Here is a 12,680-nt window from a genome sequence, read left to right as displayed (position 1 = left end):
CCCCTTATGCAGAAGCAGCCTCACTGAAAGGATTTCTCCCATTTCTCCATCGTAAGACCTTCCCCTCCAGGGCCTGAGAGCTTCCATCCCAGAGTCCACCTCCGCTCCGGGCCTGGCGATGTGTTCAGGCCCAGACTCGTGCCCCACCTCATCCCCACCTGACTCTGTCAGAAAGGTTTTTCACCCCGAGCAGCATAATCGGCTCCCTGCTGCGGCCGGGCCGCTGGGCTGGCCAGCAGGGCACAGGGCACAGTGGGCGTGAAGGACTCATTCCTTCAAATCTCTGCGAACCTGATTCACAGGAGAGGGGGGGTGCGGAGGACGGGACTCTCAGGGTGGGGTGGAGCGGTGTGAGAGGCCAGGTGTGCGCGGGCGGGTGAAAGGAACTCGGTCTCTTTAGTCTTGAACTGGCAGGGAGCGGGGATTTCGAGGTGGTGGTGGTGGGGGGGTGTCGCAGGCAGGTGGAGCTGCAGACGCCAGCAGGCTGGTGGCGCAGCGGGAAGGATCTGGGAGGAACCCCCCCCCGATTTCCCGGCACGCAGAGCCTGGCTGGTCAGCACAGCCGGGGCCAGATGACACTCCAGGACTGGCCGGCTCGCAGCCTCGGCTCATGAATATGCATGAGCAAGGCCGAGGGGCGGAACGCGGAAGGGGGCTACCGGTGCAGGTGTTTGTGTTCAAGGCGGATCTCCGTCTTAACTGTTGCAAGAGCGAAGCTGCCTCAGGGCCAAGGGTGGCCCTACTCCCCTGAATAAAGACACACAGACCCACTGAGTGGACAAACTGCCCCGAATAAAGACACACAGACACACTGAGTGGACAAACTGCCCCGAATAAAGACACACAGACACACTGAGTGGACAAACTGCCCCGAATAAAGACACACAGACCCACTGAGTGGACAAACTGCCCCGAATAAAGACACACAGACCCACTGAGTGGACAAACTGCCCCGAATAAAGACACACAGACACACTGAGTGGACAAACTGCCCCGAATAAAGACACACAGACCCACTGAGTGGACAAACTGCCCCGAATAAAGACACACAGACCCACTGAGTGGACAAACTGCCCTGAATAAAGACACACAGACACACTGAGTGGACAAACTGCCCTAAATAAAGACATGAATGTAGCTCCTATTGGAACAGGACTGTTCTACTGTACTGGGACTGTAGCTCCTATTGTAACATGATTATTCTACCATAAAATATTCTACTAGGATTTCGTGGATTGTTCATGTGTTTTCTTGGAAAATGACACACACAAAAAGCACCCGATGGAAAAATGCTGCAATACAACGAATGACCACCAGAGGTCACTGATGATTCATAGGACCTACCAGCTCCTGTTAGCCGGATTCTTTAGATCTGCAGACCTGAGGTCACCACCCCTGAACTCCACTGCACAGGGGAACTTCCTCCTACCTGCGTGGTGACCTTTCCACTGCAGGAGTCAGTCTGTCAGGAGAGGGAGCGTGCCTGACTGTCTCTCTCCTCTCCCCCCTTGCCTGCAGGTTTAAGGTGTTTGCGGATTACGAGTCGTACATCAAGTGCCAGGACGCCCTCGGCGCGCTCTACAAGGTGAGTGCAGAGGTCGAAGGTCACCCCGGGGGTCAGGGGTCAGGGGTTTTGTTTTGTCAGCGGTTGGTGGTTTCCTGTCCCCCCTCCTCCCGTCATCACCACCCCCACCTCCTCCTGTCCCCCCTCCTCCCGTCACCCCCCTCACCTCCTCCTGTCCCCTCTCCTCCCGTCCCCACCACCCCCTCACCTCCTCCTGTCCCCCCTCCTCCCGTCCCCACCACCCCCACCTCCTCCTGTCCCCCCTCCTCCCGTCACCCCCCTCACCTCCTCCCGTCACCCCCCTCACCTCCTCCTGTCCCCTCACCTCCTCCCGTCACCCCCCTCACCTCCTCCTGTCCCCCCTCCTCCCATCACCCACCTCACCTCCTCCTGACCCCCCACCCCCCTGGTCACCCTGATGACCCATCTCCCATCACCCCTCACCCCCTATCCCTGTCTCACTGTACCCCTCACCGCTGCTGTGCTCTGATAACAACAGGCCTGCCTGGGCTGTTCCTTCTCGTGTGCGGTCTGGGGAAACTCCCTCCTCACCTGCGGAGGCCTGTGACAGGCGTGGACAGAGCGATCGCTGAAGATAAAACCCAGAGGTCATGTTTCGCGGCTGCTTGTTTTCACGCCTTGTTTTTAACACCGAAGGGACCAGACGGGTCTATAATGTAGAGGCGCGGTCAGAGAGACGTGTGAAGCACAACCAAATCAGGTGTGAATTTGCTCAAACTTTTCCAAAAGTGAGACTGGGGATTTAGTCAGCACAACAGGCATTAGGATCTGGTCAGAAATGCATCCTGGGTTATTCGATTTCCACTGAAATCGGCTACTTGATTTTATTTGAATGCACCGCTCAGATCTTCATACGGTATGTCTGTCCCTGATCAGTCTCTTCTCAGTTCTGTCCGTGAAACCATGGCGTGCAGTTATTAATAGAGTGCTCAGTGTGACAGTGTGTTCAACAGATCAGAGGCGAGGGCTCTGCTGCTGTGTTCAGTAGCGCAGAGGCGAGTGCTGTTCTGCAGTGTGTTCAGGAGCTCGGAAAGCGAGTGTTGTGCTGCAGTGTGTTCAGCAGATCAGAGGCGAGTGTTGTGCTGCAGTGTGTTCAGCAGATCGGAAAGCAAGTGTTGTGCTGCAGTGTGTTCAGCAGATCGGAAAGCAAGTGTTATGCTGCAGTGTGTTCAGCAGATCAGAGGCGAGTGTTGTGCTGCAGTGTGTTCAGTAGATCAGAGGCAAGTGTTGTGCTGCAGTGTGTTCGGCAGATCAGAGGCAAGTGTTGTGCTGCAGTGTGTTCAGCAGATCGGAAAGCAAGTGTTGTGCTGCAGTGTGTTCAGTAGATCAGAAAGCGAGGGTTGTGCTGCAGTGTGTTCAGCAGATCAGAAAGCAAGTGTTGTGCTGCAGTGTGTTCAGTAGATCAGAGGCGAGTGTTGTGCTGCAGTGTGTTCAGCAGATCGGAAAGCAAGTGTTGTGCTGCAGTGTGTTCAGCAGATCAGAGGCGAGTGTTGTGCTGCAGTGTGTTCAGCAGATCAGACGCAAGTGTTGTGCTGCAGTGTGTTCAGCAGATCAGAAAGCAAGTGTTGTGCTGCAGTTTGTTCAGCAGATCAGAGGCGGGTGTTGTGCTGCAGTGTGTTCAGTAGATCAGAGGCAAGTGTTGTGCTGCAGTGTGTTCGGCAGATCAGAGGCAAGTGTTGTGCTGCAGTGTGTTCAGCAGATCAGAAAGCAAGTGTTGCGCTGCAGTGTGTTCAGCAGATCGGAAAGCAAGTGTTGTGCTGCAGTGTGTTCAGTAGATCAGAAAGCGAGGGTTGTGCTGCAGTGTGTTCAGCAGATCAGAAAGCAAGTGTTGTGCTGCAGTGTGTTCAGTAGATCAGAGGCGAGTGTTGTGCTGCAGTGTGTTCAGCAGATCAGAGGCAAGTGTTGTGCTGCAGTGTGTTCAGCAGATCAGAAAGCAAGTGTTGTGCTGCAGTTTGTTCAGCAGATCAGAGGCGGGTGTTGTGCTGCAGTGTGTTCAGTAGATCAGAGGCAAGTGTTGTGCTGCAGTGTGTTCGGCAGATCAGAGGCAAGTGTTGTGCTGCAGTGTGTTCAGCAGATCAGAAAGCAAGTGTTGCGCTGCAGTGTGTTCAGCAGATCGGAAAGCAAGTGTTGTGCTGCAGTGTGTTCAGTAGATCAGAAAGCGAGGGTTGTGCTGCAGTGTGTTCAGCAGATCAGAAAGCAAGTGTTGTGCTGCAGTGTGTTCAGTAGATCAGAGGCGAGTGTTGTGCTGCAGTGTGTTCAGCAGATCGGAAAGCGAGTGTTGTGCTGCAGTGTGTTCAGCAGCGCAGAGGCGAGCTGTGCTCCAGTGTGTTCAGCAGCGCAGAGGCGGGTTGTGCTCCAGTGTGTTCAGTAGCGCAGAGGCTGCCGCGAGAACCCCCTGCTTGTGCTTGAGCGCGGGCTCTGCGTATTTCTACCAGAATGACTTTCACCGCCCCCCGGCGAGTGGACGCGCTGGGGGTGTTTTTTAACCTTTTCGGGTAGTTTAAAAACATCGACGGCCGGTGCAAGAAAAAAAAAACACCTCCAATCGAAATGAGCAATTTCGGTTGTTGTTTTTTTTTTAGAATAAAGACCGTTTCAACACTAAGCGGACGCGGAGAAAAAAAACAACAGGGCAGGTTATCGGAAGGCAGCGCGGTTTCCTATCGACAGCAAACAACACGCCCTGCAGGTGAAGGGGCGATGGCGGGAGGTCTCATTTACCGTGCAGGAAACACGCGGTGACGGCTCTCCCCCACCCCGGAAGGCCACGAAGCTCCAGAGATCCCCAGGGAAAAGGCGCTCCTCTTTGGATAGCTTTAGCCGAGTTGCCGCCGTTAAAATGGTATTTTCTCCACATGACATAAAAAAACCTGTTAAAATAGGCGGCCTGGCAGGGTGTGAGATATCACCCCTTTCTGCGAACAGAAGGTCGGATTCTCCTGCCGAGACTCTCCCTCTTGTTCCCCACTCCTACCGCCCTTTGTGTAAAGTAGTGCGCCCACTTCGCTCAATGAGATCCTCGGATCCCGACGAACGGGGCACTGGTTTAAAGACAGGGTGTGGTGGGAGGGTGGAACAGGCTGCCGAGCCCTGTTGTTGAAGGCGATACCCTGCGGGCTTTCAAGACACGGCTGGATGAGACCCTCCGATCAGGATGGGGGGGGCTTTCTCTACACAAAGGGTGGTGGGAGTGTGGAACAGCGTGTCCAGCCACGTGGCTCGCAGCTGATACCCTGGCTCCTTTCAAGAAGCAGCTGGATGAGATCCTGGAAGCTATGTGGTCGGCTCCAACCACATAGCTAGGCCGCTTGTTCCACCCCCCCACCACCCTCAGTGTAAAGTCTTGCGGTACCTGACGTCTTATTTGACATTCCCCATGACGGTTCACAATGCCACCGGCAGATTCTGGACCTGGAAAGGCCGCAGACCGCAGCTCTCGGTACCGCGCTTGGCTTTAAAACGGCATATCTTTTTTTTTTCTTAATCACACCGTTACCCCCCGAGGAAGATCTCTCGGCCGTGGGTCCAGCCACGTCATTGCCGTTTCACGCCGACGGCCGGCATCGCGTGCTGCTCCTTTTGACAGCACGGAGCGCCCCTCGACTGAGGGCAATGACCTCACCTGGGTCCGATCACAGATACCCTTCGGTGGTGATGGGGTATGTGCACCGAGCTGGGGGGTTCCCTGGTGCGGGGCGCTCGGAGCACAGCAGGGGGAGGGGTATTTAACCGCATTCACCACTGTCTGAAAGGCCGTGTTGATATGAACCCTCCCCCCCCGCTGCAGGGATCACGCGTGGAATGGTCCCGCGTGTGCATCTGCGTTTTACCCCCTGCTGAACGGGGACCGGTACTCAAGCCGACACGACCATGCGTCCTGGGCCCTGTTCCCGCGCCGGCTGCCGTCTCGCTTCGCCTGGGGCGTGTGGAAGAGTTATTTATTTTTATTCTGCGGGCTCGCTTCGCTCCGAGATCATCGTCGTTCTGCGGATCTGCGCTTCTGAGCTCCGTCGAAGCACCGCAATAGGCGGAACTAGGGGAGAGAGAGAGAGCGAGAGAGAGCTCATTGGAATGACTGGGGAGGGGAGGAAGACAGAGACGTTTTTTTTTTTCTTCACATTGCTGAGCACAGCGAGAGAAGCCCCGCAGCGCAACAGGCACCGAGCGAGCACAGCCCGCGGGCGATTGCCTGGCGCTGACAGAAATACAGCCGGACACACACGCACACACACACGCACTCTCTCTCTCTCTCCAGCCTGCATCCAGCCCAGCGCCCTGCTTCTCCTGTCAGCGAGGAATGTCTCTTCTTTAAGAGCGGGGGAAAAAAAAGTTACATCGGTGCGAGTGAGTTCCCGTTCGCCCGAGCGGTGCTGCAGTCTGTGAGCGCCACACACACACACAAACACACACACACACTCGGTTTGGAATACAGGCAGCGGCCGAAGCGGACCGAGCGCCCTGAGCTCCGGGTCCGAGGGCTTTTCCTGAGTTCTGCGAGCCGGAGGAAGAGGAGGAGGAGGAGGCGGCGGTGGTGGTGTCGGGCGGTTCTTCTGCCGCGGGAGACAGCCGGACCCGGCTGTTGGATGGGGTTGCTCAGCCGCTGAAGGAGGTAAGACGCCCGGATTTCGGCTCTCCAGAGCGGCGGGCTCGGAGGACGCCCGCGTCCCCGCTGTCGCCGCCCGCCCGTCCGCGGCTCGCCTCGCCCCCCCCTTCCTCGCTCTTCTCGGTATTTAAAAACGAGCGAAGTGGGTGCTGAGCCTTCACAGCGCCGCGCCTCGCATCTCGTCGCGGAGCGGATGCGGCTAGCGCTTGCCGAGTGACGCGTGTTTATTTTTTTATCCGTGGGAAACGGGTCGAGACAGCCGCCCGGGGGATGTTCGTGTTTCGAGTTAGCGGCAGCGCGTCGCGGTCACCTGGTCATGTAGAGGCACGCTGTCGGGCGACGGGCACCAACTGGCGAGGCGCAAAGCGTGATTATCACGCGTGTGCAGTGTAAATCCCCCCCCCCTTCCCTCCCTTGGAGGGACGTGAAAGGGGGACCCCCTTCCTACGACCGGCTGAGCGCGGGGACCTGGAAGCGCGTGTCCGTCCGTGCGATATTGCGTGTCGTGTCGTGTGAAGCGCGGGCACGCGGAGTAGCCGGTCTTCGCTGAAGGACTCCGTGGGGGTGTCCTGAGGCAGCCCGGAGAGGGGCTGTCCACTCCGAGTCCCGGTCCTGGTCCTGCTGGGAGGGACGGCTGTTTCCTGCAGGCTTACCTAGGCTTATTAAAGCACCTGTCGAGGTGCTCAGCGGTGCCATTAAGCCACTGATGAGTGGATACAGGTCTTTGCCAGCAGCCAGACCACCCTGCAGCTCCCCCACTGGAGCCCAGCAGTGTGAGCCTGGCCAGTGCCTGGAGGGGAGACTCCTGGGAGAGCTGAGGCTGTTGCTGGAAGAGGTGTTAGTGGGGCCAGCAGGGGGCGCTCACCCTGCGGTCTGTGTGGGTCCTGATGCCCCAGTATAGTGACGGGGACACTACACTGTAAACAGGCGCCGTCCTTCGGATGAGACGTCAAACCGAGGTCCTGACTCTCTGTGGTCATTAAAAACCCCAGGGTGTTTCTTGAGAAGGGTAGGGGTGTCACCCCAGTGTCCTGGCCAAATTCCCCCCCTGGCCTTGACCCATCATGGCCTCCTAATAACCCCCCTCTCTGAACTGGCTCCATCACTCTGCTCTCCTCCCCACTGAGAGCTGGGGTGTGGGGAGCGGACTGGCGCCTCATCCAGGTGGGGGGACACACTGCTGGGGGTGGAGGGGATCCCCCTGACCTGTACAGAGCTCTGAGTGGAGGCTCCAGAAAGGCGCTATATAGAAGTGTCAGGATTCTTCTTATTAATGATATTATAAAAGCACGTTGTGGTATTCTGTGGTTTGCCAGTGTGTATCAGTCTCACCTGCTGGCCTTTCCAGAATGCCAAAGGGAGCTGGCTGGTAGGTGGGGGTGCAGGGGCAGACCACCCTCAGCTTTCTGATGGAGGGGGGTGGTTGTTGAGGGCGATTATAGGCCGGTGACTAACGAGCAGCTGCAGACTGATCAGCTTGGGGGTCCGCACTGGGGGGTGAACTGCGAACCCCTTTCGTCTCTTCTTGGGTGCTGTTGGGACATCTTGGGGGCCCTGAAAGATCATGGAGTCCTTTGTCCGCCCCCTGCGGTCTTGAAAGGTGACCTTTAGGTTGGAAGACTCACAGGCTGCTGTCACGGAGTACCGCTCACTGGCTGCCGGCTGTCTGTGTGGAGTTTGCATGTTCTCCCTGCGTTTGTGTGGGTTTCCTCCCACAGTCCACTGACAGGCTGGTGGGTTAAGTGGCTTCTGGGAAAACTGGCCCTGCTGTGAGTGTGTGTGTGTCCTGTGATGGACTGACGTCCCACCCAGGGTGTAACCTGCCTCGCGCCCGTTGCCTGCTGGGATAGACTCCAGCTCCAGTGACCTTGCAATGGAAGAAGTGGTTATTGAAAGTGATGGGCAGTTCCCAGTCCTGGTGCTGGTGACGCCACACACCTGCTGGTCTCCAGTCCCTCCCTCCTTCATGAGATCACGGGGGCCTACCGAGGTGCTGCACTGGAATAGTTGCATCGCGTTTCCAGTACCAAGTCTGGGATTTTATTTCACAGACCAAACACAACAGCTCCAGCATGTGTATGAGCTGGGGTGGGGGGGTTATACACAGTTCACATCCATCTTGTTGTGAAGTCAGTGAAGAGGACTGGGTCGGCCAGGGCTCGGCAGAGATGCAGACCAGCAGATGTGGTGGTCACCAGGCCCAGAATTGGGAACCCCCTAGTGTAGCCTCTTCAGAGCCTGTCTGGGGTCAGACTGGACCTGCAGGACCATGAGGGCAAAGGGGTCACACTTAAAACACACACTGTAGTAAATCACCGTGGTGAACGAATTAGGTCATGAGATGGGTCTGATGTGTCCGTGGGGGAAAAAACAGGCTTGTAATGGTCAAGAACACTTGTGGAACTGTGATTTTGTTTACCACAAAAAGGTTCTACTGTATATGAACACTGATGGAGACGTAAGTTGGGACTTCCTGTAAGCCACGCTCTCCTTTTTTTTGTTTAAACGTCTTGAATAAAACCACAAAAAACGCAATTATGTCATGTAACGTCGTTAACACGCGTTGTCGTCTGAATGCCCGCTGGTGCTGTTCATTTGCATCCGGTTCTCTGCGGTATCGATCGATTCTGAGGAGATACTGCTGGCCTCCAGGCGAATGCATTCATTTTTAATACATCCGTTTTTTAACCTCTTCAGCCGGTTCAGGGGCGTGGGGGCAGCCGGGGTCTATCAACGGGCGCAGGGCAGGACGGCAGTCCACCGCAGGGTACGTCTGCGGTTCAAATATGGGGGCTACTTTCACCCTGTCCGTTCTCTTAACTGGGTGACCCCCACGTCCCCGCCACCGGCTCAGGGCAGAAAACGGCGGCAGCCCGCGCTCCACCGTCTGGTCTCCGGCGCGAAGGGTTTTTTTTTTTGTTTGTTTTCCACGCTCCGCGATGGTGACGCGTGTCGTGGGCGCCGAGAGCAGAGGGCTCGTTCTCCCCAGTGACAACACGCCGGGGGTCGCAGGCCGGGGTCTCACGCACCCCCCTGACGGCGGGGCGGGGGGAGGGGATAAAGTTCTGAAGAACTTCGGCCCATTTAATCGGCAGTCTGCGCAGGTTTTGATCGGCGAAGAGCGTCTTGATCTCGCTGTGTCGTCCCGGCCCAGACCGGCTCCGGCTGGACAGATGGACAGGGCCGGAGGGAGTGTGTCTTTGTTGAGACACGAGCCGTGAGTTTACATCCTTTCCGTGGGGGGGGAGAGGAACTAGAAACTTCAGTTTCACGACCCAGAACCACCCCCCAAGGCAGGGCCCTGAGTTTGTGTTTGTGTTTGGGAGAGAGCTCTGAAGCGCAGTCACCCTCAGGACCGTGTCTCGGAGATTTTTTTTTTTTAATGTGGAAAAAGCCCGTTAGTTACTCCCCGCGCGTCCCAACCGAAACAACAAGACAGCAATGCGAAGGTTACAGGACGGCTCGTACTGGGGTTTCGGTGCAGGAAGTGAAACTACCCACTGCCGGTTCCAGCTGACGCAAACGGGGTAGGGTGAGCGTTTCGACAGTGGAGTAAGCGGCGAGACTTGCTCAAAGCGAGGGCTGTCACATCGACTTTATCACACGCGTCCGCGACCAATACATTCTTTCTCTCTCCTACAGTACAGAGACACAGGACACAGAGAGCTACACTCACAGGACACAGAGAGGCACTCTCACAGGACACAGAGAGACACTCTCACAGGACACAGAGAGCTACACTCACAGCACAGAGAGACACTCTCACAGGACACAGAGAGACACTCTCACAGGACACAGAGAGACACTCTCACAGGACACAGAGAGCTACACTCACAGGACACAGAGAGGCACTCTCACAGGACACAGAGAGACACTCTCACAGGACACAGAGAGCTACACTCACAGGACACAGAGAGCTACACTCACAGGACACAGAGAGCTACACTCACAGGACACAGAGAGACACTCTCACAGGACACAGAGAGACACTCTCACAGGACACAGAGAGCTACACTCACAGGACACAGAGAGACACTCTCACAGGACACAGAGAGACACTCTCACAGGACACAGAGAGCTACACTCACAGGACACAGAGAGACACTCTCACAGGACACAGAGAGACACTCTCACAGGACACAGAGAGACACTCTCACAGGACACAGAGAGCTACACTCACAGGACACAGAGAGCTACACTCACAGCACAGAGAGACACAGGACACAGAGGCACTCTCACAGGACACAGAGAGCCACACTCACAGGACACAGAGACACTCTCACAGCACAGAGAGACACAGCACAGAGAGCCACACTCACAGCACAGAGATACAGGACACAGAGAGACACTCACAGCACAGAGAGATACAGGACACAGAGAGACACTCTCCCAACACAGGAACACAAAGGACACAGACACTCACACAGCACAGAGGGACGCACTCTTGCAACACAGAGACACATTGGACGTACAGAGACCTGCAGGACAAAGAGACGCACCCACAGCACAGAGACACACTTGAATGAGCTTGGACTGCTTTTCTCTCGCTCTGTCCCTTGAAATCCATGCATCCATTTTCACACTTCATCCAGCACACCCTGGATGGGACACCAGGGCACAGACAGACACGAACGTACGCACACTTGCACACAGGGCCAGTTTTCCTGGGAGACAATTTACCTACAGCGCCAGCACCAGCATCCTTTGGGATGGTGGGAGGAATTCGGAGCACCCAGTGGAAACCGCGTGTGAGAACATGCAAACTCCACGTAGATGGCACCCCTTGCAGTCCTCTGTTGTTGAATTCAGAGGGCATCTTGGGCGTGCAGCTTGTTCCCAAAGAGAGCAGGGGTTCGCGCAGCAATGTTCCTTGTGTGGCTTGACTGACTGGCACCTGACTTGACCACAGAATGCTGTGGCCACCTCTGGTCTGAAGGAATCAGAATGGGAGTTCAAGGCAGGAGAGTTTAGGAGGAGCTTCTTTACGCACAGAGTTGTGGATGCATGGAACAACCTCTTTGTAGAAGGTGAATCACTGGGATCGATTCATCGGTTTTTAGTCTTAATAGTCCATCGCATTGCTTTAAATTCACACTTATTGTAATATACACATTGCCGGGTTGCTTTTTTTGCCCTTGTATTCTGCCCTTGAGCTGTGTTCTTGTGTCTGCCTGAAAAAGGTTTCAGCCAAAACAGCGATGACTGACTCCAGGCCGTGCCTCCAGGGGGTCGCCAGATTCTCCAGAACCCTGCGTCCGACACAAACGCTTGATTCGAGCTTCCAAAATCCTCTCTACGTCGTGGCTAAATGGAGCTTTTTCCCCAAGGGACGTTTACCCCTGCGTCTCACGAGAGCGTAGCCTTGGGTCCGAGCCAGGGCACGCAGGGCTCCTACAAGCACTCACACAGACACACACTGGAACTCAAGGGCGCATACAAAGACGCACACACACCCTCACACACCCTCAAGCTCAGGGACCCTCGAGCTCAGAGACACACACAGAGGCACACACACTCGAGCTTATGGACACATGGAGACACACACACTCGAGCTTATGGACACGCGGAGACACACACACACACACTCAAGCTCAGGGACACACGGAGACGGAGACACACACACTCAAGCTCAGAGAAGCACACGGAGACACACACACTCAAGCTCAGAGAAGCACACGGAGACACACACACACAAGCTCAGGGACACACGGAGACATGGAGACACACACACACAAGCTCAGGGACACACGGAGACATGGAGACACACACACACAAGCTCAGGGACACACGGAGACATGGAGACACACACACACAAGCTCAGGGACACACGGAGACATGGAGACACACACACAAGCTCAGGGACACACGGAGACATGGAGACACACACACAAGCTCAGGGACACACGGAGACATGGAGACACACACACAAGCTCAGGGACACACGGAGACATGGAGACACACACACAAGCTCAGGGACACACGGAGACATGGAGACACACACACAAGCTCAGGGACACACGGAGACATGGAGACACACACACAAGCTCAGGGACACACGGAGACATGGAGACACACACACAAGCTCAGGGACACACGGAGACATGGAGACACACACACAAGCTCAGGGACACACGGAGACATGGAGACACACACACAAGCTCAGGGACACACGGAGACATGGAGACACACACACAAGCTCAGGGACACACGGAGACATGGAGACACACACACAAGCTCAGGGACACACGGAGACATGGAGACACACACACAAGCTCAGGGACACACGGAGACATGGAGACACACACACAAGCTCAGGGACACACGGAGACATGGAGACACACACACAAGCTCAGGGACACACGGAGACATGGAGACACACACACAAGCTCAGGGACACACGGAGACATGGAGACACACACACAAGCTCAGGGACACACGGAGACATGGAGACACACACACAAGCTCAGGGACACACGGAGACATGGAGACACA

At 55.9% G+C, this 12,680-nt stretch overlaps 1 protein-coding gene across 1 annotated transcript in view; it reads left to right on the top strand.

Annotated features, from left to right (window-relative positions):
• Positions 1–5,678: 5,678 nt before the first annotated feature.
• LOC138224014 (RAS guanyl-releasing protein 2-like) overlaps positions 5,679–12,680 on the top strand; it is a 44,056-nt gene continuing 37,054 nt past the window's right edge. The window contains exon 1 of the mRNA XM_069180228.1: positions 5,679–6,194. The gene's annotated coding sequence lies outside the window, so the exon portion shown is untranslated. The remainder of the gene's footprint in view (positions 6,195–12,680) is intronic.

This window comes from Lepisosteus oculatus, chromosome 18 (assembly GCF_040954835.1).
Source record: "Lepisosteus oculatus isolate fLepOcu1 chromosome 18, fLepOcu1.hap2, whole genome shotgun sequence".
In the NCBI taxonomy this organism is placed as follows: domain Eukaryota; kingdom Metazoa; phylum Chordata; class Actinopteri; order Semionotiformes; family Lepisosteidae; genus Lepisosteus; species Lepisosteus oculatus.
Note: the sequence above shows the minus strand (reverse complement) of the source record. Positions and strands in the feature narration are given on the sequence as shown.